Here is a 21,989-nt window from a genome sequence, read left to right as displayed (position 1 = left end):
TCTGTCACAGAAAACCTTCGATGTGTTAGTGTGACGTTAATAATGTAGCAAACGAAATAGACTTCTGTTCAAATTTCGCCAAATCGATCACCTCTCAGTAATTCGATCACATGTTACTCTCTTCATTTGCGATCCGATCAACCCATCTGTTAATTAGTATTCTTCTGTAACACCACATTCCAAAAGCCTTCTATTCTCCTTTTTTTTCCTGCATGGGGGCCGATGACCTTCGATGTTAGGCCCCTTAAAACAACAAGCATCATCATCAGCATTTTTCCTGCACGAGCTATTTTCCAGTTACATTTCCGTACATTGCCACGCTTCAAAAACATCTTCATAATTTCTATGTCAGTATTTGAATTGAAAAAAATGTATTTGTTCTTCTTCTTCTATTTAATCTGTTTGGCCTCCAGGGTCGGTTTTTCCCTCGGACTCAGCGAGGGATCCCACCTCTACCGCCTCAAGGGCAGTGTCCTTGAGCGTGATACATTGGGTCGGGGATACAACTGGGGAGAATGACCAGTATCTTGCCCAGGTGGCCTCACCTGCTATACTGAACAGGGGCCTTGCGGGATGGGGATGGGAAGATTGGAAGGGATAGATAAGGGAGAGGGAACGAAGCGGCCGTGGCCCTAAGTTAGGTACCATCCCGGCATTTGCCTGGAGGAGAAGTGGGAGACCACGGAAACCACTTCCAGGGTGGCTGAGGTGGGAAACGAACCAACCTCTACTCATTTGACCTCCCGAGGTTGAGTTGACACCGTTCCAGCCCTCGTACCCCTTTCCAAATTTCGTGGCAGAGCCGGGAATCGAACCCGGGCCTCCGGGGATGGCAGCTAATCACACTAACCACTACACAACAGAGGTGGACATTTCTTTTGTTAAGAAAGGTATTCTTTGCTTGTTCCAGTCAGAATTCCATGTCCTCTTTATATCTGTCGTCGTTAATTATTTTACCATCCAAGTAACAATATTCATCTACCTCCTTTAAGACTTCGTTTACCGGGCGATTTGGCCGTGCGGTTAGGTGCGTGCAGCTGTGAGCTGGCATCCGGGAGATAGTGGGTTCGAACCCCACTGTTGGCAGCCCTGAAAATGGTTTTCCGTGGTTTCCCATTTTCACATCAGGCAAATGTTGGGGCTGTACCTTAATTAAGGCCACGGCCACTTCCTTCCCATTCCTAGGCCTTTCCTGACCCATCGTCGCCATAAGACCTATCTGTGTCGGTGCGACGTAAAGCAACTATATAAAAAAAAGACTTCGTTTACTAATCTAATATTCCCTGTTACACCTGTATGTATTCGAGTGCACGCCATTACTTTTGTTTTGGATTTATTTATTTTCATTTTGTTTTCCTTCTCCATGACTGTGTCCATGCCATTCAGAAATTTCCCCAGGTCTTCTGCGGACTCAGATAACATTTTAATTTCATTTGCAAATCTCAGGGTTTTGATTACCACTCCTTGAACTGTGATTCCTTTACAAATTCCTCTTTCATTTCTTTAACAACTTCTTCTATTGCATATAAACTTTACAAATGCAGCGGGGGCAAACTTCAAACTGTGACCCACTCTTTTCTCGACAGCTGCTTCTCTTCCATAGCTTTCAGTTCTGATCACTGCAGACTGATGTATTTATTTAACAATTCAATATAATAATAATGCTATTGGTTTTACGTTCCACTTACTGATTTAACGATCTGCGGAGACGTCGAGGTGCCAGAATTATGTTCCGTAGGACTTGTACGTGAAGGTAAATCTACCGACAGAAGGCCGATGTGTCTGCATACCCTCAAATACCGCCGAACTGAGCCAGGATCAAATCCACCAACGTGGGATCAGAAGGCCGGTGCCCTACCGTCTATCACTCAGCGTTGTGCAATTAGGTATTCATGTTCTGCTTTACACAAATCTTCTTCTTATCCCTGGACTAATTCCAATGACACCGTGTGTGGATCAAGCCCAGTTTCACGGCCAGATGCCTTTCCTGACGTCACCCCTATTCATTACTGCGCATTTCTGTGGTAGTTGGTAGTGTAGCGTGTTGCTTCTAAATAAAGACGTGTATTAAGAATACAAACACCCAGTCCCCGAACTAGAGGAATCAACCAAATGACGACGTAAATAGAGTAGTGTTGAGTTAAAATGGAATCGAACCTGGGGCCTCCAGGTAGGGGGAAGGTCACTAGCCCACTAGCCCTATACTTAATGGTACATCATTTAAACAATAATCTTCATACACTTTATTTAGTACATCACATTTCGATGAGAAAAGGGAGACGAACAGTTAATAAATGCACATTAACGTATGGCCTTTTTTCGTCCAGCATCGGTGAATAAAACTCATACATACATACATACATACATACATACATACATACATACATACATACATACATACATACATACATACATCACCATTATATACCATTAAGCCTTTCAGCGTTCAGTCTGCAAGCCTCAGTGAATTTACTAAATGCCACCACAATCCTCTATTTGCAACTACTGCTGTGGCCTCATTTATTTATATACCTCTTATCTTTAAATCGTTAGACTCTTAGTCTAACCATCGTCGTCTTGGTCTCCCTCTACTTCTCTTACACTCCATAAGAGAGCCCGTTATTTTCCTAGGTAACCTATCCACCATTCGCCTCACATGACCCAACCACCGAAGCCGGTTTATGCGTTTAGCTTCATCCATCGAGTTCATTCCTATGTTTGCCTTTATCGCCTCATTCCGAGTACCCTCCTGCCATTGTTCCCACCTGTTTGTACCAGCAATCATTCTCGCTACTTTCATGTCTGTTACTTCTAGCTTATGAATAAGATATTCTGAGTCTACCAGCTTTCGCTCCCGTAAAACAAATTTGGTCTGAAAACAGACCGATGTAAAGACAGTTTCGTCCGTGAACTGACTTCCTTCTTACAGAGTACTGTTGATCGCAACTACGAGCTCACTCCATTACCTTTATTTCACCTTGATTCAATCATACTTACTATATTACCATCCTGGGAGAACACACATCCTAAATACTTGAAATTATCCACCTGATTCAGCTTTGAATAACCGTTGATCCCGGAGTTCCCCAGTATCGTGAACATCTTTTCCCTCGGTACCCTGTTATATGCTTTCTCTAGATCTACAAAATATAAACACAGCTAATTGTCCATTCCCCTCGTAGCATTTTTCAATTACCTGACGAATGCTGATAATCTGTTCATGACAGCCCCTCTTTGGTCTGAAACCACACTGGTTTTCATCCAACTTCCTCTCAAACACTGATCGCACCCTCCCTTCCAAGATGCCAGTGAATACTTTGCCTGGTATACTAATCAATGAGATACCTCGATAGTTGTTTCAATTCCCTTGCTTATCGATAGGTGTAATTACAGCTTTTGTCCAATCTAAAGGTACCTTACAAACACTCCATGCAAATATTATTTTATGAAGCCATTTTATCCCTGCCTTCCCACCATACTTCACCATTTTAGGGCTAATTTTATCTATTCCTTCTGCTTCATGACAATGGAGTTTATTTACCAACCATTCCAGTTCCTCAAGCGTAATTTCACCAACATCATCTTCCTCCTCCCATGAGCTCCGTTGCTCGCGACACCATCATGAAGATTTCATTTTGCGTTGAGAATATTTTCAAAACATTCCCTCCACCTGTCCAGTGATTCCCTGGGATCTATTATGATTTCACCTGAATTACCAAAAACACTGTTCATTTCCTTTTCCCCTCCCTTCCTAAGATTGTTTATTACTGTCCAGAAAGGTTTCCCTACTGTTTGACCTAGGCTTTACAGGTTATTACCAAAATTTTCCCACGATTTCTTTTTGGATTCAACAACTGTTTGTTTCACTCTGTTTCCTTCATCTTTTTCCCATATTTACACACAACTGTTCCTAGGCATTCCCTTGCTGTAGCTACTTCAGCATCCCTGTATGAAACCAATTCTCTTTCTATATCCTGAACCTGCTTACTGTCCACTGTTCGGAACTTCTCACTAATTATATCCAAGTACTTCTGTCTAATTTCTTCGTGCTCGAGATTTTCTACCCTTATTAGTTTGCAGACAGTTTCACTTTCTGTATCCTAGGCATAGAGATATTTAGTTCACTAAAGATCAGATAGTGGTCTGTTTAATCGAAAAATCCCCGAAAAACACGTACATTGCTAACAGATTTCCTGATTTCGAAGTCGGTTTAGTTATAGTCCATTATGGTTCTGGTACCCCTATCCTCCCATGTGTAGCGGTTAATAGCCTCATGCTTGAAGAATGTATTCCAAACTGCTAAATCCATACTAGCACAGAAGTACAGCAGACGCTTCCCATTCCTATTAGCTTCAATATCTTCCCCACATTTACCAATCACCCTTTCGTGTCCTTCAGTTCTATTTCCAACCCTCGCATTGAAATCGCCCATTAGCACTATCCTATCCTTGCTGTTGTTCCTGACTATGATGTCATTCAATGCTTCATAAAACTTGTCAATTTTATCCTCATTTGCACCCTCACATGGTGAATACACTGAGACAATTCTCGTCCTAATTCCTCCAACTGCCAGATCTACCCACACCATTCGCTCGTGTACGTGCCTAACAGAAACTATGTTGCTTGTAATAATTTTCCTGATGAACATCCCTACCCCAGACTGCCCTCCCCTTTTTGACACCAGTCAAGCAGACTTTACCATTTCCTAGCTCTTCCACGTTATCTCCCCCTACCCGAATATCACTTACTCCTAGCACATCCAGATGCATCCTCTATGCTGACTCAGCGAGTTCTACTTTATTTCTTCCATAAGCCCTATTAATATTAATAGCTCCCCATCGAATTCTACATCGTTCGCAAAATTATTTCCAAGGAGTCCCTCACCTGTCAAATGGGAATGGGACTCCGTTACTCCCATAGGTCCGAGACTTGCTTAAAATGTTCTGAGCTCGGTAAATTCAGAAGCAGGAAGCTACCCTACTTACACAGAATCCAAGTCAGGATCTCTCATCGTATGGGTTAGGGACAAGTGGTGGATTGTATAGCCCTAGCCGCCTGAGCTCAAGGAAGGCAATGACTCAGAATATGTCCGAGATGCCCACTCCCATTCCGTAGCAACTGGTATCCAGACTCTGAGGACCACTTACTAGGTCACTCAGCAGTTGCCCATGGTTCACGAACTAGGACGTTACTACAGTAGCCCACACCATGAACCATACGACTCATAAGTGCATTTTACTCATACGGGCAAGTAAAATCCAGGTTGTTCTCGCACGGGCTGTGCTATAGAATATGAAAATGGTTCTGGAGAAGGGATGACTAGTTTCTGCGTATTATGTTTTTTATCGTTTAAAGACTTCGGAAAGGATTTTAGCACAAATAGTGCAAACAATTCAGTGTGAAAGCACAAACAAATAAACAGAACCTGGTGATACATCCCATTAGGGTCTTGGCCTTTGAAGATGACTGAAGTGTCACGTGGTCGGTGTGATGACTTCCTTAGCTCTGTTGCTTGGCTTCTGAGACCGAGTTCTGTGCATCTATTATCAGACAGCGCTCGAGTTGGTATCACGAGGCAGAGTGATACCCCGTGCAGCTTTTTCTCTAGTATTAAAATCCTTGGACATTGCAGGAATCCAGCCTGGTGTTTTCGGGTAAGAGGCAGGCAAGCTACCCCTACACTACAGGGTTGGATAATGTGAATAGAATAATTAATTTCCGAACATGTTTTTGAACTACTCACATATGATTTGTATCTACCTTACTTTTTAATGATTTAGAAAAGGTTTGAAACATTTAATTCGAATGAAAAATGTTTTTAAATGCGAAAAGCTTCGTTTTGCAATATGTCTTACAAGTGATTTTTCGGAAATATTTCACCTTCTTCTTCACCATTGCATGTTTTAGTTTGATCTTGTTTCTCAAATAGGGAGAAGTTCATTCACTTTTCATCCACCTCTCACTACTGTAAGGTTACAAAAACGGAACCTACACACAGTAATGCCACGGTGCATTAAACTCGATTACGACTTAACAGTGGTAAAATGAATAGTCTACCATGGTTAAGTTGAATTTCTGTTGCATCAAGCCCGGTTTTCAAATTTTTGATGGTTTACCACGTTTGAAAGTTTACCGGTCGTGAGCAAGAGGTTAAGCAGCTCACCGAGGCCGGCCTACGTACTCTACATAACCTCACGAGCAAGTTGTATCCAAAACGCCGTGATCTTATCGTTAAAATGGATTTGGAACCACATCTCATATATCAAAGATATCTTGAAGATGATGAACAGAGAGAAAAGCACAGAGGTAATCCATTCGAAGATTGGACGAACTCCTCGTATCAAAACAGGTTTCGTTTGGAGAAGGAGACTGTGAAGTCCTTGTTACAATTATTACATGACAGACTCGAGTTCCCTGCTCGTAGAAATAATCCTGTTTCGCCAATGAATAGGCTAAGTCAATGAGCATTTCACTTTCAAATGCACTAAAATCTGGCGCTTTTGTTCGCCCTTCCTTTTTCATATCGGCTCATACTGAAAACCTAACCTAACCTAACCAAACCAAACCAAACCTAACCTAACCTAACCTAACCTAACCTAACCTAACCTGAAGAAACAAAATTAATTATTCAAAGAAATAAGGGGCTTTAAAGGAAGATATAATTAAAATTACTACAATGATTCTGAGAAGGAGACAATTCATTAAAAATGTCTGTATACAAATGTAAAATAATTTAAGTAAATAACATTCGTCCGAGAAATAAATATATATTTAAATAAAAAGACAGCTGACGGTTGCATTCAAAACGTAAGCAACCGGATAAATTAGAGACACATGACTTTCGAAATTGTCACTGCCTTTTGGATAAATTAAAGGCAAGTGACTGTCAAATTCATCACTGCCTTCTAAATACCACTTTGAAATAATTCCGAGAAGAATAATAGCGTGAAAAACGAGCGTCAAGGAACCACGGTTTCAAAACCAGGAATTTAGCAATGGTGCTACACGTTAATGATGATACTACGGTAAGAATTTTACTGTAGTTTCGTAACGCCTGATACTTATCGAGAATGGTGCACCCGGGCGTAAGTGCATTTTTAAGCGTGACACTCTCCTAAAGAAAGACATTCACATGTCTGTTATTCTTTACATCTCGACACAATGAGGATTTGTGGGGATGAGTTACAATACAATATTAGCCATTGGTAGGTATGTATGTTCAGTCCGTCAGCGATTCCGCAGGTGGGATCCTCAACAGCTCTGACATCGGCTGTCATAGATGGCCTAGGCATCACTGAGGAGGCGTACTAGGGAAAAGAGGAGTGAGGTAGTTTCCCGTTGCTTTCTTCACCGAGCCATATTTGCTATTACATACGAGTATCAGTCTGCCAAGTCCACTGAAATGCATACACCAACCCTTCCCTATGAGCGACATTTTCACACCATTCATAGCAGGGACTGGCTGTATAAGGAATGGCATTATTAGCTTCGCTCATACCTCAGTCACTTTCATATTGTCAAAGCCAAGGATAAGACAGAGACAGATCTATGAAAGTAACAAAATTGCTCTAGCCTATACCAGAAGACATAGTGCACTGTAAACACTAGGTCCTGCCAGCAAAGGCATCATTGGCAGGTAGACAATAGAAATTCCCCGACGACTTAACTTCCTCAGATCTCAACGATTGAAATCCAGAGCGCAGGCAGCAGACTATACTGTAAAAGGTTTCTTGGTACCGGATAAGAACTCTTACGTTATAATTAATTATCGTACGTTTTAAGTACTGTTAGATGTATTCAATACAGTATGGGGAATCAGTTATAGTATGAAACTACTCTGCCCTTGTTATATGTATGTGAATCATGTTTACAGGGTAAACCATGTCTTATGACGTCACATCGCACGTCATGAAGAGAGGTAAGTTGCCATTCAAATATGAAATCCGAATTACAGTAACTGCGCATCCACTGGGAGTGTGGGGTGGGGCATAAAGCCATGATGTGTATGTCATCATAGCCAACATGCGCATGATAGAAACCTCGTCTAGTTTGTAACTTTTATGTATTTTGAGTGTTATGCGGGGTCTCCGATAAGTATGTTGTTCAATAGTTTGAAGTACATAAAGAATGCAGGGTGTAACGATAAGGTAACCTACCGTCGCACTGAATCTTGGATACGCTGATGTATCCCTGAAGTATTGCGTAAGCATCTATCAATGCTAACGGAGGGCATTTTGAACATTTCATGTAGTATGGTGGTACGTTTTGTTACAGTCTGTTTCCCATTTTTAATGTTCTGTGTAGAGCTGAGAAAAGTCAATCAATCAATCAATCAATCAATCAATCAATCAATCAATCAATCAATCAATCAATCAATCAATCAATCAATCAATCAATCAATCAATCAATCAATCAATCAATCAATCAATCAATCAATCAATCAATCAATCAATCAATCAATCAATCAATCAATCAATCAATCAATCAATCAATCAATCAATCAATCAATCAATCAATCAATCAATCAATCAATCAATCAATCAATCAATGATCTGCGTTTAGGGCGGTGACCCAGGTGGCAGATTCCCAATCAATTGTATACTTCATATTTACATTTATTTTTACTCGTAATTGTTTACCTAGCTTTTTCTTAAATATTTTCAAAGAACTTGGATATTTATCGAGCATTTCCCTTGAAAATTTATTAAAATACCATACTGTATTTTCCTTTTTTATTTTTAGAAAATTTGATTGCTATGTGAACTTTCAATGAATAACACAATGAGAATTGTTTTCGCTTCGAAATGAAAGTACGTGCACGAGAGGGTTAAAATGTATGCAGGATTATCGGAAATGGGAACCTAGCAGTTGAAGTTATATTGAAACATGAGTGGTAGACGATAGTACAGGACATAAACATCTTTTCTGTTTAAATTGGTCCACACGACGGTGCGCTTTAACCTTCAGTATCTACTAGGTCGAACATTTATTCTGAAAAGAAATACATACCGGTATATACTGGCTAGGCTGAGAATATACTCCTCCCATGAGCTAATACTCATAAGTAATGATCAGATGTTTAGAACCTAAATGCCGACCGAATACTCAGACAAAAAAGCTCTTAAAATAACTAAATATGACCCAAAATATGATAAATATATCCAAACATGTGTACTTCAAACGAAATGACTTTTGCCATTGGTTCTTTAATATTAAAATGCAATTCATTGTATAATAGAGCCTCCGTGGCTCAGACGGCAGCGCGTCGGCCTCTCACCGCTGGATACCGTGGTTCAAATCCAGGTCACTCCATGTGAGATTTGTGCTGGACAAAGCGGAGGCGGGGCAGGTTTTTCTCCGGGTACTCCGGTTTTCCCTGTCATCTTTCATTCCAGCAACACTCTCCATTCTTATTTCATAGCATCTATCAGTCATTACTATAGCACTTTGGAAGTGGCGACCCCGTCGTACTAATAGCCTATATATGATTCATTCATAACATCCCTGACCCGGTCAGTGACTGGAAAACAGGTTGTGGGTTTTCATTTTCATTATATAATCTTATTTCACTACTTCAGTTCAATTCCTTACTAGTTCTTTTTAACTTAATTCCAGTTTACTCTCATTAATTCATTATCAGTCATTAAACTGTGGTCAGTACAGAAAATATTTTTTAAAAATCAATACTGCATTCTTACACAATGGTGACAGAGACCACATTACTGCTCCTTCAAACCAAAGGAAACCGTATATTTACCGGAATTAGGAATGCACAGTCACCGGTGGCACAAAATATTTAGCTGAAGTAAAATATAGAATAAATAAATAAATAAATAAATAAATAAATAAATAAATAAATAAATAAATAAATAAATAAATAAATAAATAAATAAATAAATAAATAAATAAATAAATAAATAAATACCTCTTATTCCCCATTCATCTCGTCGGTGTTTAGCACTGCCATTATGCTGCTGGACATTAAAACGCTTTATAGCACTTTGCACACCTTAGTATTTTTCCTTCGGTAGAGAAACATCCCACTCCGAACTCTTTAACGCAATTCCTTAATTTAATAGTTACTTTTAGTATCCTTATGTCAACTCTTATCACTTTAAATGTTACTATGAAGCTTGGAAAATTGTCTCTGTTGAAATGTTTAAGGAAGGTAAAGGAAGGAAGGTAATTTAGGCGCTACCTGAAGTGGTCACGAGTCACAGTAAGAAGGCTGACATTCCAGTGGACATAAATACCACACTGCTAGTCTTACTCTAAAGTAAGTTACTCTAAAACTAGTGATGTAAACCCAGACGAGATACCGTAAGCTTTAAGTTCCGTCAGAATGTCACGAACTCATTCATAAAAGTAACCATTGGACGTCACATTCAAAGTACAGTACATTTTACGTACAAATTTGTAGCGTAGGGAGGATGACCGATGCGGGGGAGGTGGGTTGGGGTTATAATTACAAAATGATAATAGGACATAATGAAGGTGCGTGTGAGGTGCGCGCATGCATGAGTGTCATTATAACGACACTGATACAAGTGAAACATACCGGGTAAGTCAGCCGCGCCTGACGTTAGGCATCCCACCGAACGTCTCTGGTGTCGTTATGGTTTATTCTCCTTTGACGCACACCAAGCAACAATCGCCTTTAATCACTCACAGCACCATTACCTTTGCAAAAATATGTACCGTATGCGACAGGCATTTACACAATGCATCAAACTGTCATACTGTTATGTAAAAAGTACGTGCCAATTATGGGCTTTCAGTAGGGTATGAAATGAACGCTAAAAGCGATGGCATACTGTAAGAAAACGTGTGTGCATTTGTGAAGTGGAAGTAGTAGTCCATCTAGTAGGCTTTCTGGGACGCTACTTGATGGAGTCGCCGTGGTGTCATAGGTTAAGTGCGGTGCCGTTAATACAGCTGAGTTTGGTAGGTGGGTTCAGATCCCACTTGAGCCTGTAAATTTCATTCGCATTTTATACTTCGAGAATCATCCACAGAGCCAATGTATTCGAATGCCCTCACGTAGTGGGTTAATTAATTAATTAATTGATATATTTTGGCACTGTTCTAGGCCATTGGGGCAGCTTATGTGGATGTTTTATAATCAGGGTTCGACGAAGATAAAATAGTTGGGAGTTTGAATCCGCTTGACTGTGCAACAGCCTGTTAGCGCTGCAAGTTGTTCGAATAGATGGCCTTCTGCAGTAATGCACGTTTCAGCACGCCGTTGAACTGCCATTTGGGCTCATTGCATCATTTTAGGTGTACAGATTCACAGGCTTTCGTAATAAGGTTTCGAAGGCTTTCAGGATTTTCCGACTGCTAAGTGTACACTACATCCTTCAAATAGCCCCATAGGAAGAAGTCCAGTGGCGTCAAATCGGGCGATCTAGCAGGCCAGGTGACAGGTCCTCTCCTTCCTATCCATTGACCGAGATATGTAACATTGAAGTAGTTGCGAACAACTGCTGAGATGTGAGGGGGAGCTCCGTCGTGTTGATACCACATGGTTACACGCCCAAGCATCGGCACATTCTCTAGCAGCAATGGCAGTTGGTCTTGAAGAAACTGTAGGTAGGCTCCTGTCAAATGATCCTCAAGGAAACATGGTCCAATTAGTTGATCACCCCGTATGGATTATTTTTACTAGACCAGACATTTACTCCCCATCGTGCTTGAAATGCTGCCTGCCTTCCCTAGTCGGGATTTTCAACACTCCAGTAGTGCAGATTATGACGATTCACAGAGCCATTATTATGAAATCCTGCCTCGTCCGAAAATAAAATGTGAGACACAAACGCTGGATCATTTGCCACTTGCGTCAGTATCCACGCACAGAACTCAACACGAGTTTTGAAATCTCGTCCGTGGAGTTCTTGATGTAGTTTCAGGTGATACGGACGAAAAAACTGGAATGCAATATTCTTACAACAGACGACGGGCTGATGTTGGCCTGTTGTGCTACTGCCCGGATACTCGTGTGGGGATTCTCCCGGAAAGTGTCCAAAACCATCTCGGTAGTTTTACAGGACGTAGCTGGTGCTTCTCTAACAGGACCTGTTCGGGAAAGTGACGAAGTTATACGCAAACGTCACTCCACCCTCTTAAACGTAATTTGCGACTGGTTGTTGTCTGTGTGGAAATCTTTCCTGGTACAGGCACGGTTCTGTCTTGCTTCGCCGTAGATGAGGAGCACGTCAACATACTCATCTGGTGAATACATAGCCAAGAAATGACCAGGACTGCTAGGCCACACCAAATGTCAGGCCACTACACATTCAACATGCACGCTATTGGTCGAATGTGGCACGAATGGCCTCTTATTTGATCCTCAAAGTTTAAAATGTGAATAGACATATCTATTGCTTGTGGGATTCGAACCCACCTACCAAAACAACATGCGTCAACATGTCTGTGGTTAGTCCACTATATCATGGTGACTGTTACCTCCAGTTTATCAGAAAGCTCACTTGCTGTAAAACTACGTCCCGCTTCCCACACTCCCACGTGTTTTCTATCAGTATGCCATCGCTTTTAGCGATAATTTCATAACCAATCTAAAGCTTGTAATTGGCATGTACATTCTACATGACCGTATGACAGTTTGATGTATTGTGTAAATACATGTCGCATACATGTTTTTACTAAATTCGTGCAGTGCTGACGCAGTAACTGCTTTAAAGGCGACTGCAGCTTGGTATACGGCAAAGGAACATCGACCATCACCCCACTGACGTTCGTTGGGATTCCTAAAAGCAGAAACCTCAGGCGCGGCTGACTCACCCCGTATTGATATTCAGATTGCAGTACAGATACGCTACAAAATATCACATTAAAATACAGAACAAAACCAATATTATCAAGGTCAACAGTTTTACAGTGAATGGTATGCTCAGATTACAATCTAAAATTCAACTTTTGGGGCTTCTTCGAAAATAAATTCAAGAGACCGATATATTCAAAAGCCAACCCGTCGAGTGGACTTTCACTTCTGTATTGCCAATTTTAATTCGTAAAAATTCCATGGGTGGGGGTGGGGGTTATAACCCACAGTAATCCCCCTTGGCTACGCCTCTGGTGCAAATCAAACCAAAATATGACTTAAAAACTAAAATGACCGGAAATTTGACCAAAAGAGTAAAAATGGCAAAATATACGTTTACATGCTCTGTAAAATATGGTTAAATATAATCAGAAGCGCCCAATTCATGCTTAATTTTAACAAATAGCTGAAATAACTGAATAGGGAGGGAACGACATTTACTGAACATCCGAACCCTTCTGATGTGTAAGAACTCTATTTTTATTCATACCACCCATTACTATGTGAAATTCATTGCTGTCTAAAGACTGATTTTACCTTGTGTGCAAGTTGATCACTCTCTGGAAAGTCCAATTTATGACATTAACCTTATAGTAAGTTAACAGAGTCTTGATAAGTCACACGTTTCTTGTAGATTAACTTTACATTTCAGCTCATAAAAAAGAGCAAGTTGCCATAAAAGTCCATTTTTTCTCTCCATCGTAATAAACTTGGAGTAGCTGTTCGCTATTACGACAACATTACATTCAAGTAATTGGCACAGAAATAAGCTAGCGGTGAGCAGTGAAAGGACGCGGTGAGAAGACGGGGAGACGATTCTATTTCAGGCCTTTCCCCCGCCTCGCCTCATGCTACACCGCGTTTCAAGAAAGCTTCTTCATTAATATTTTTCTTCTCCAGCTTAGTTATAAAAGTGCTTGTGTTGCGTGAATAACATCATCACGGTGGCTACTCCTTAATTCTGGTCATTTGCAGCCAATTTCAGTGGTAGGAGCAGAACGTAAGACAACCGCAACTATTACAGGTCCCAAACACTTTTCCGCCACAGCAAATATATATTTTCAATTTTACAGCCACAAATAAATGAATAATAACGTTATTGGTTTTATATCCTATGAACAACATTTTCATGTTTCGGAGATGCCAAGTTGCCGGAATTTTGTCCCGCAGGAGTTCTTTTTCGTGAAAGTAAATGTGGGAACTGACATGAGGCTGACGTATTTGAGCACCTTCAAATAATACCGGAATAGGCCAGAATAGAACAAATAAGAGATCAACGTTACCCAGTAAGGTACAAAACTACTGAATGTCCTGTATGAATAGCTAATAATAATAATGAAAATGAAAATCCACAGCCTGTTTCCAGTCATTTGACCGGGTCAGGAATGGAATGAATGAGGCCCCCATCTAGCGGCGAGGATAGGAATTGTGCCGGCTGTCGAAGCCTGTCGCACTCCTCTGGAGCCATGATTAATGGATGACAGATGAAAATGAAATTACATTGGGGAGTGTTGCTGGAATGACAGATGACAGGGAAAACCGGAGTAACCGGAGAAAAACCTGTCCCGCCTCCGCTTTGTCCAGCTTAAATCTCAGATAGAGTGCCCGAGATGTGAAACACGGGACCCAGCGGTGAGAGGCCGGCGCGCTGCCGCCTGAGCCATGGAGGCTCTTAATAATAATAATAATACTAATAATAATAATAATAATAATAATAATAATAATAATAATAATAATAATAATAATACTAATAATAATGCCGGGCTGAATGGCTCAGATGGTTGAGGTGCTGGTCTTCTGACCCCAACTTGGCAGGTTCGATCCTGGCCCAGTCAGGTGGTATTTGAAGGTGCTCAAATACGTCCGCCCCGTGTCGGTAGATTTACTGGCACGTACAATAACTCCTGCGGGACTAAATTCTGGCACCTCGGCGTCTCCGAAAACCGTAAAAGTAGTTAGTGGGACGTAAAGCAAATAACATTAATTATTAATAACAATAAACTATGGATTTTTAGAGAGGCCAAAAGGTCGGAATTCTGACCCACAGAAGTTCTTTTAGGTGCTGGTGATTCTACAAACAAGAGGCTGGTGTATTCGAGCACCTTCAAATACATCTAGACAAAGTTGGAAACGAACCAGCCACCATGGGCTAAGAAGGTTAGCTCTCTACTGTCTGAGCCTTCATCCTTTCACCGGGCGAGTTGGCCGTGCGGTTAGGGGTGCGCAGCTGTGAGCTTGCATCCGGGAGATAGTGGGTTCGAGCCTCACTGTCGGCAGCCCTGAAGATGGTTTTCAGTTGTTTCCCATTTTCACACCAGGAAAATGCTGGGGATGAAACTTAATTAATGCTACGGCCGCTTCCTACGCCTTTCCTATCCCATCGTCGCCATAAGACCTATCTGTGTCGGTGCGAAGTACAGGAAGTTGTAAAATTCCTTTAAATCTATAGCAATTAAAGGAACGTTATAAAAGTTCTTATTCTTCTGATTATTATTTAAGGGTCGTCGAAAGAATAACAGCATGGGACCTTTCAAGCAGAGTTACAACCTTTTTGCTCATGTTACAATACCATATTTTTGTTGCATAACAGGATGGAGATTAATTCAAATTTGAGATGTCTTAAGACCGAATTAATGAGTAAGGATTTCAAGTCTTCGTTGTGCCGAAGGAGAGTGCAGTCGAAGTTTTCATTCCTAAACAGACATAATATTAAATTCAAAAATACCTAAAGTCTTCTGTCAAATTCTTTGGACACATTATGCGTGGTGGGAAGGACAGCATAGAAAAACTGATGATTCTTGGAAATGTTCCCGGCTAGAGAGATCGTGAACGAGTTCCCACTCCATGATAGAACATTATCAAGGGTTGAATATCTTTGGTGCTGCACGTCTGGCCGAGGACCGCAAGAGATGGAGGTAACTGACCAATAGCCTCCTCGGAGATCACGATTCTCAAAATTGAGAGAGAGAGAGAGAGAGAGAGAGAGAGAGAGATATTTACAATATTGTGAATTGTTGTTCTAGAAGGTGGTAGGCCCTACTTCACCAGGAAAGTTCCGAACAAATTCAACACGTACCCGACGAGCTGATTCGTATCTGAAGTACTTTCTAGACACGAAAATGCGCTGCTGTAATTAAAGTATACTTGCAAATGAACAATCTAGTGCTTGGACCTTCTATTGACAGGCTATCAAGGCTATCGCGTGCCTGGCAGTGGAGAAGGAAAACGCTCCGTGATCGGTTCAAGAGTTAAGAATAAAGCCCTGTATTACGGAATTTTCAATTAGCATTCACATTATTAACATTATAGTACTATGCGAGTAAACAATAATAAACATAAGTCGGTTAGATAGATATAACAATCAAAACTAAAAGTTAATACACCAGATATAGTGTCAGAAATACCGGAAAGCCAATTTTAAATAAAACAGAGAAAAACTGTAATTGAAGCAAGTTGTCCTACTTACTGTAATTTTAAAACAGTGGAGGTCTTATACCAGTGACTTTGCACATCCTTTATGTCATCGTTTGTGTTGCCTATTCGAACAAAGTGAACGGTGACCTTGTATATTTGGACGTATCTTTAATAATTGGACAAACATATACTTCTTTTTCTACTACTTTACCGTGGTGTTGTTGGTGCGAACTGTGTCGCACATGTGGATATGGCCCTATTTAACGGCCGGGTGCCCTTCCTGACGCCAACCCTATATGGAGGGATGTAATCACTATTGCGCGTTTCTGTGGTGGTTGGTAGTGCAGTGTGTTTTCTGAATATGATGAGGAATGTGTAGGGAAAACACAAACACCCAGCCCCCGGGCCAGAAGAATTAATCAGAGGCGATTAAAATCACCGAGCCGGCCGGGAATCGAACCTGGGACCCCTGAACCGAAGGCCTCAACGCTGAACATTCAGCCAATGAGTTGGACTAGAGAAACATATACTTACGAGATAATATTCCCTAGACTTTCAACTAAATTATGGAGTCTAGGATACCTCCTCATATATATCCTTACTTCTAGCTACATGCATCTACCCTGTTTTCACCTTCCTTAGATTTCTGTTCCCACATTCCTGTGATAATATTACATAGTGGTGCTGTTCTCCCTGGTTTCTCCGATTCCCTGTTTCATATCATAACAAAAATGTGAATTTTAAGTTCATTTTTAACTAAACTTATCTCTTTCCCATCTACACATTCACCTCTCATTTTCTTTATTTGCAGTTCCTTGGGTATGATCACTATATCAATAGTCACTTAAAACGCTCTTTTTAAGAGATTTACCAAATTAATTAATTTTAATTTCGTGTGGCTATTTCTAGCCGAGTGCAGCCCTTGTAAGGCAGACCCTCCGATGAGGGTGGGCGGCATCTGCCATGTGTAGGACACTGCGTGTTATTGTGGTGGAGGATAGTGTTATGTGTGGTGTGTGAATTGCAGGGATGTTGGGGACAGTACAAACACCCAGCCCCCGGGCCATTGGAATTAACCAATGAAGGTTAAAATCCCCGACCCTGCCGGGAATCGAACCCGGGACCCTCTGAACCGAAGGCCAGTACGCTGACCATTCAGACAACGAGTCGGACATTTACCAAATTTGAAATGAATCATGAAAATATTGTAGGTTTTAATATAGTGTATCTAGTTTCTCTGGATGAAAAATTCAAGTTTAAAGAATATGTCTTTACATTTTTAACTCTCTTTTTTTAACGTCGCACCTTCTTTAGAAGGCATCTGCTTCGTACGTTGTCTCCTCCCCACAGACGCGTTTGTTGTGCTCTTTCCTGGGAGTACCTTCACCATAATTTTTTATAATAATTCGACTTTTACGCATTGTGTAAATGATACTCTTGCAGACACAACCAAGACGAGAATTTGTTTTGGATGTTAGGCACTCACTCCGCTACATATGAACGGCAGATGAATAACGTCATTTCTTGTTGTGTAGACTAATGACGAGGAACGAAATAGACAAGCGTTTATTTCTTATTAATAAATGCGTAATATCAGGTAACAAAAAGAAAATCATATTTCTTTGAAAAGCATAAACATGCTTTTTATATTTTTAGTATTGGTATTTATTAATGAACAAAACTGGCTTCCAGCCCAGATACATGTTCGCAAAGCAATAATCCTATTAATATAATACTACTACTACTACTACTACTAATAGTAAATATAATAATAATATTAAACAAGAGTCTACCTACAAAACAACCAATGTAGCCCTATCCTGACCTTGCCTTCATCACATGAGCGTCACAACAGATAGTTCTGAAAAAGGAAAAAGAAACCGCTGACCTTACGCTACAGCAGATTCCACTCCAGTCCTTGTATACACAGTTGCTTACTTCGCAATCCTTGTTCCTTAACATACTTAACCTGGATCTAAAGCACACCAAATGACAACAATCGCATACTGACTTGCAATATTGCAATCGGTTAGGCCTCTACCTCTCCACATACCATATTATTTTCATACTCAATTACTTCGCAATCTGCATGCCCATCGCTGTCACCCGGTCTTACTTCACCTCCAGGCTCGCATTCTACAACCTTCACTATGACCACATCACCTACACTTCACTTACTGCTGAAAATACCTAACCAACTCCCACATTCCAACACTTACTCCCTTATTCTCTCCAAGCTAAACTCACAACCATCGCCCTATGAAACTCCTTCCATTTTTCCCACACATGCATTTTTAAACGCACATAAGTACCTGTTCAAATCTCCTTCGTCTTCCCATTCCTCACAATTACCTAATAAGTGAAAATCATTGTTCTCTGCCCCACAAAGTGTACATACCAAATTGTCTCTACCTTTCAACCATCCCCTATTTTTATGAAGTCCCATTATCCACCATATCAACCCTCTCCTATTTAACCTCTCAACGTATCTAATATTTATCCCCGTTACTTCCTCAACTTTATTAAGAAACACTAAGGAAACTTCTTAATCTACTTTCTGCCAATAATTTCTGCCAATAATTTCTGCCTACCCAGATCTCTAATCCTCCTTACCAGTAAATTCATCCCTCTAGCTTCTGCCTTCGTCCACACCTCTTCCCACATGTACCCCAGGCCTATCATCTCCAAGTATCCCTTAATTTTATCTAGCCAGCATCCCTTATACATACTCTTCCGTTGTTGTTCGTACGCGGCCTGTAATACCCTCCCTCCTTCCTGTCTTTTCAAATTCATCCAATATCTAACTATTCTTTTCACACACTCAGATTCCAAATCCTCCCCACACATGAATTCCACCCCAGCATTGGCTGTGCACATCGGTAGCCCCATCACCATCTTACCGAAATTAGTAATAATTCGTCTTAACTCAACTCTTTTGTCATCCAACCCCCAGACTTCAGCTCCATACAATACCCTCCAGAAAATCAGCGATCTTAGAACTAACCTCAGGGTTTTATAATTGATACCAGGATATTTCACTAGCAAGTTTTTGACTGAGGCTAGGGCGGCGCACCCTCTGTTCCTCGCCCTCTTAATATGATCATTCCAGGTGCCTTTACCATTAATAAAGACTCCTAGATATTCTAACTTGCTTACCAGTTCTAACCTTTCTCCCTGCACAACCCATTTCCCGTCATTCCTTCTTCCTTTGTGTGCCTTTTAGATTTAGCATTTTAGATTTATTCCCATTAATTTTCAAGGCCCATTTCTTCGCAAAATCCGACACTGAATTTAAAGCCTTCTGCATCCCCCCTGGGGTTAGAGCCATCAAAATCACATCATCAGCAAAAATCAATCCTGGGACCTCCACCCCATTAATTACCGGCACTGCCCAATTGCTAGCCACATGCTCCTCGTTAATAAATAAAATAAACAAAATTGGCGATAATTTGCACCCCTGCTTTAAACCCACTTTGGACTCTAATGGTCTGCTCAACCTATCGTCTCCCAATTTTACGCAGAACCTGACTACCCTATATATCCCCTCTACTGCCCTCATCATCTTTCCCGAAACCCCCAACCTTCCCAGTTTCTCTAATAGAGCTTCCCTATCCACCTTATCAAACGCCTTTTCAAAATCGATCGCTGCCTCATATACCTTCCTTCTTGACAGGCTCCTATACTTTTCCAGAACTGTCATCATTATCATTATATTATCCACTGTACTTTTCTTTCTTCTAAATCCTCCTTGGAAATCAGACAATACTTCATTCTTTTCTGCCCATTCACACAACCTGTTCGCCAACACCCCTGTGTAAATTTTGCTTAAGTAATCTAACAGAGATATTCCTCTATAATTATTCAAACTGTTTTTATTACCCTTCCCCTTATATATTGGACATACAATTTCTGTTTCCCATTCCTTCGGGTACTTCCCCTGATCAAAGATCTTATTAAATAGTTTCACTATGCCCTCTATCATTGTCTCCTTTTTGCTAATTTCTTTCCAAGACTTATTATTGATCCCATTACAACCCCCTGCCGACCTGTCCGTGATTCTTTTTATCACTCTTAAGGTTTCCTCCCTCGTAATTTCCTTGTCCAAATCGTAATTTGCCACTCTTCTATTTCTCCAAATTACTTCATCCCCCGTCTTCCTCCAGCATTCTTCCTCCTTACCCCCGAGTAATTCGCCAAAGTAGCTCACCCACTGTACATCTTCAATGCTCTTTACCTCTAGACTCCTTCCACCCTTTATTATTCTGTTAATCCTTTCCCAAACTTTTTCAATGCTGTTAGTCTTACATTCTTTATTTATGGCTTCAGTTTGTTCCTCTAACCACGCCTTTTTTACCTCACAAATTTTCTTTTTATACTCTTTCCTCAACTTACAGAAAACCTCATATCTGCACCCCCACCTTTCTTTCTATACTCTTGTAACGCACCCAGCACCCTCCTCCGCATTCCTTCACACTCTCCGTTAAACCATTCTTCACCCTCTTTCTTTTTCTTCCTTCTACATTCTACCTTCTGTGCTATCATCTTTATTGGATGTAGTATCAATGCCAAGGCTTTATCAGTATTATTCTCCTCTAACGCATCTTACCAACCATATTTCAGAAATTGTAATTCCTCTATTACTACCCTATCCCAATCCCGTCCCACTTTCTCTGTCCATTTGTAATTGTTATATCCACTCCCTAATTTATCCTTCATCTCATCTTCCTTCTTTATATGCGTCTCTTCCCCCCTTTTCAACATAACCCACACTGGAAAATGGTGTGTTTCAATCAAATCGCCTACTTCCATCCTAACAGTATCCTCCAACACTCCTTCCGAGATTAAAACCATATCTATCACACTATCTTCCTTCTCAGTATTAGTATTAGTATTTATTTATGAACAAACAGGCTTTCCGCCCCAATACATGTTCACGAAGCAATAAGACTATTGAAACATAATATTAATAATAATAATAACAATAATAATAAAAATAATAAATAAATAATAATATAATAATAATAGTGATAATAGAAATAAATAATAACAAAAATGATAACAGCTAGCTGTAGCAGTCATCGGCTCGAGGATCCAGCAAACTCATCACTTGTCCTTATGCGTACAGCAACTTTCGTCACATTCATTGTTCCCTGACCTAATCCCGATCAATACCAAAACATCGACAGTCAGCACTTACATTACAACCAGCCATAACACAAACAAAAGTCCTTACCTTTATGAAATCACATATCATTTACCCAACTCCACCCACTTAACTATGTACTCAACACCAATACTCTCCTTCCTATTAAATTTTATCACACTAACTCCATCCATTGCATAATATCCGATTATTAAACACGCTTCCCATAGATATACCTCCCTATTCCAAACACACAACCCCTTGTCCACCCTCTAACTCACCCTCCTTCATTCTGCTCTCACAGGACTTTTTTACCGCACATAAATACCTGTTCAACTCGCCCCCGCTTTCCCACTGCTTAATAATCAATCTTAAAATAGTTTGCTCATCCCCTCTTCCCAGTAGTTTCCGATGCTCGGCACTCAGTAATCTATGTCTTATCTGACTCATTTCTTTACAGTCACTTAATAAATGAAAATCGTCATTCACTGCCCCGCAAAATATACACATTGTCTTGTCCCTTCCTTGCAGCCACCCTTTATTCCTATGCAATCCCATAAACCACCACATCATCCGATACCTTTTTGACCT

Source organism: Anabrus simplex, chromosome 2, assembly GCF_040414725.1.
Source record: "Anabrus simplex isolate iqAnaSimp1 chromosome 2, ASM4041472v1, whole genome shotgun sequence".
NCBI lineage: Eukaryota > Metazoa > Arthropoda > Insecta > Orthoptera > Tettigoniidae > Anabrus > Anabrus simplex.
This window is presented reverse-complemented; position numbering follows the sequence as displayed.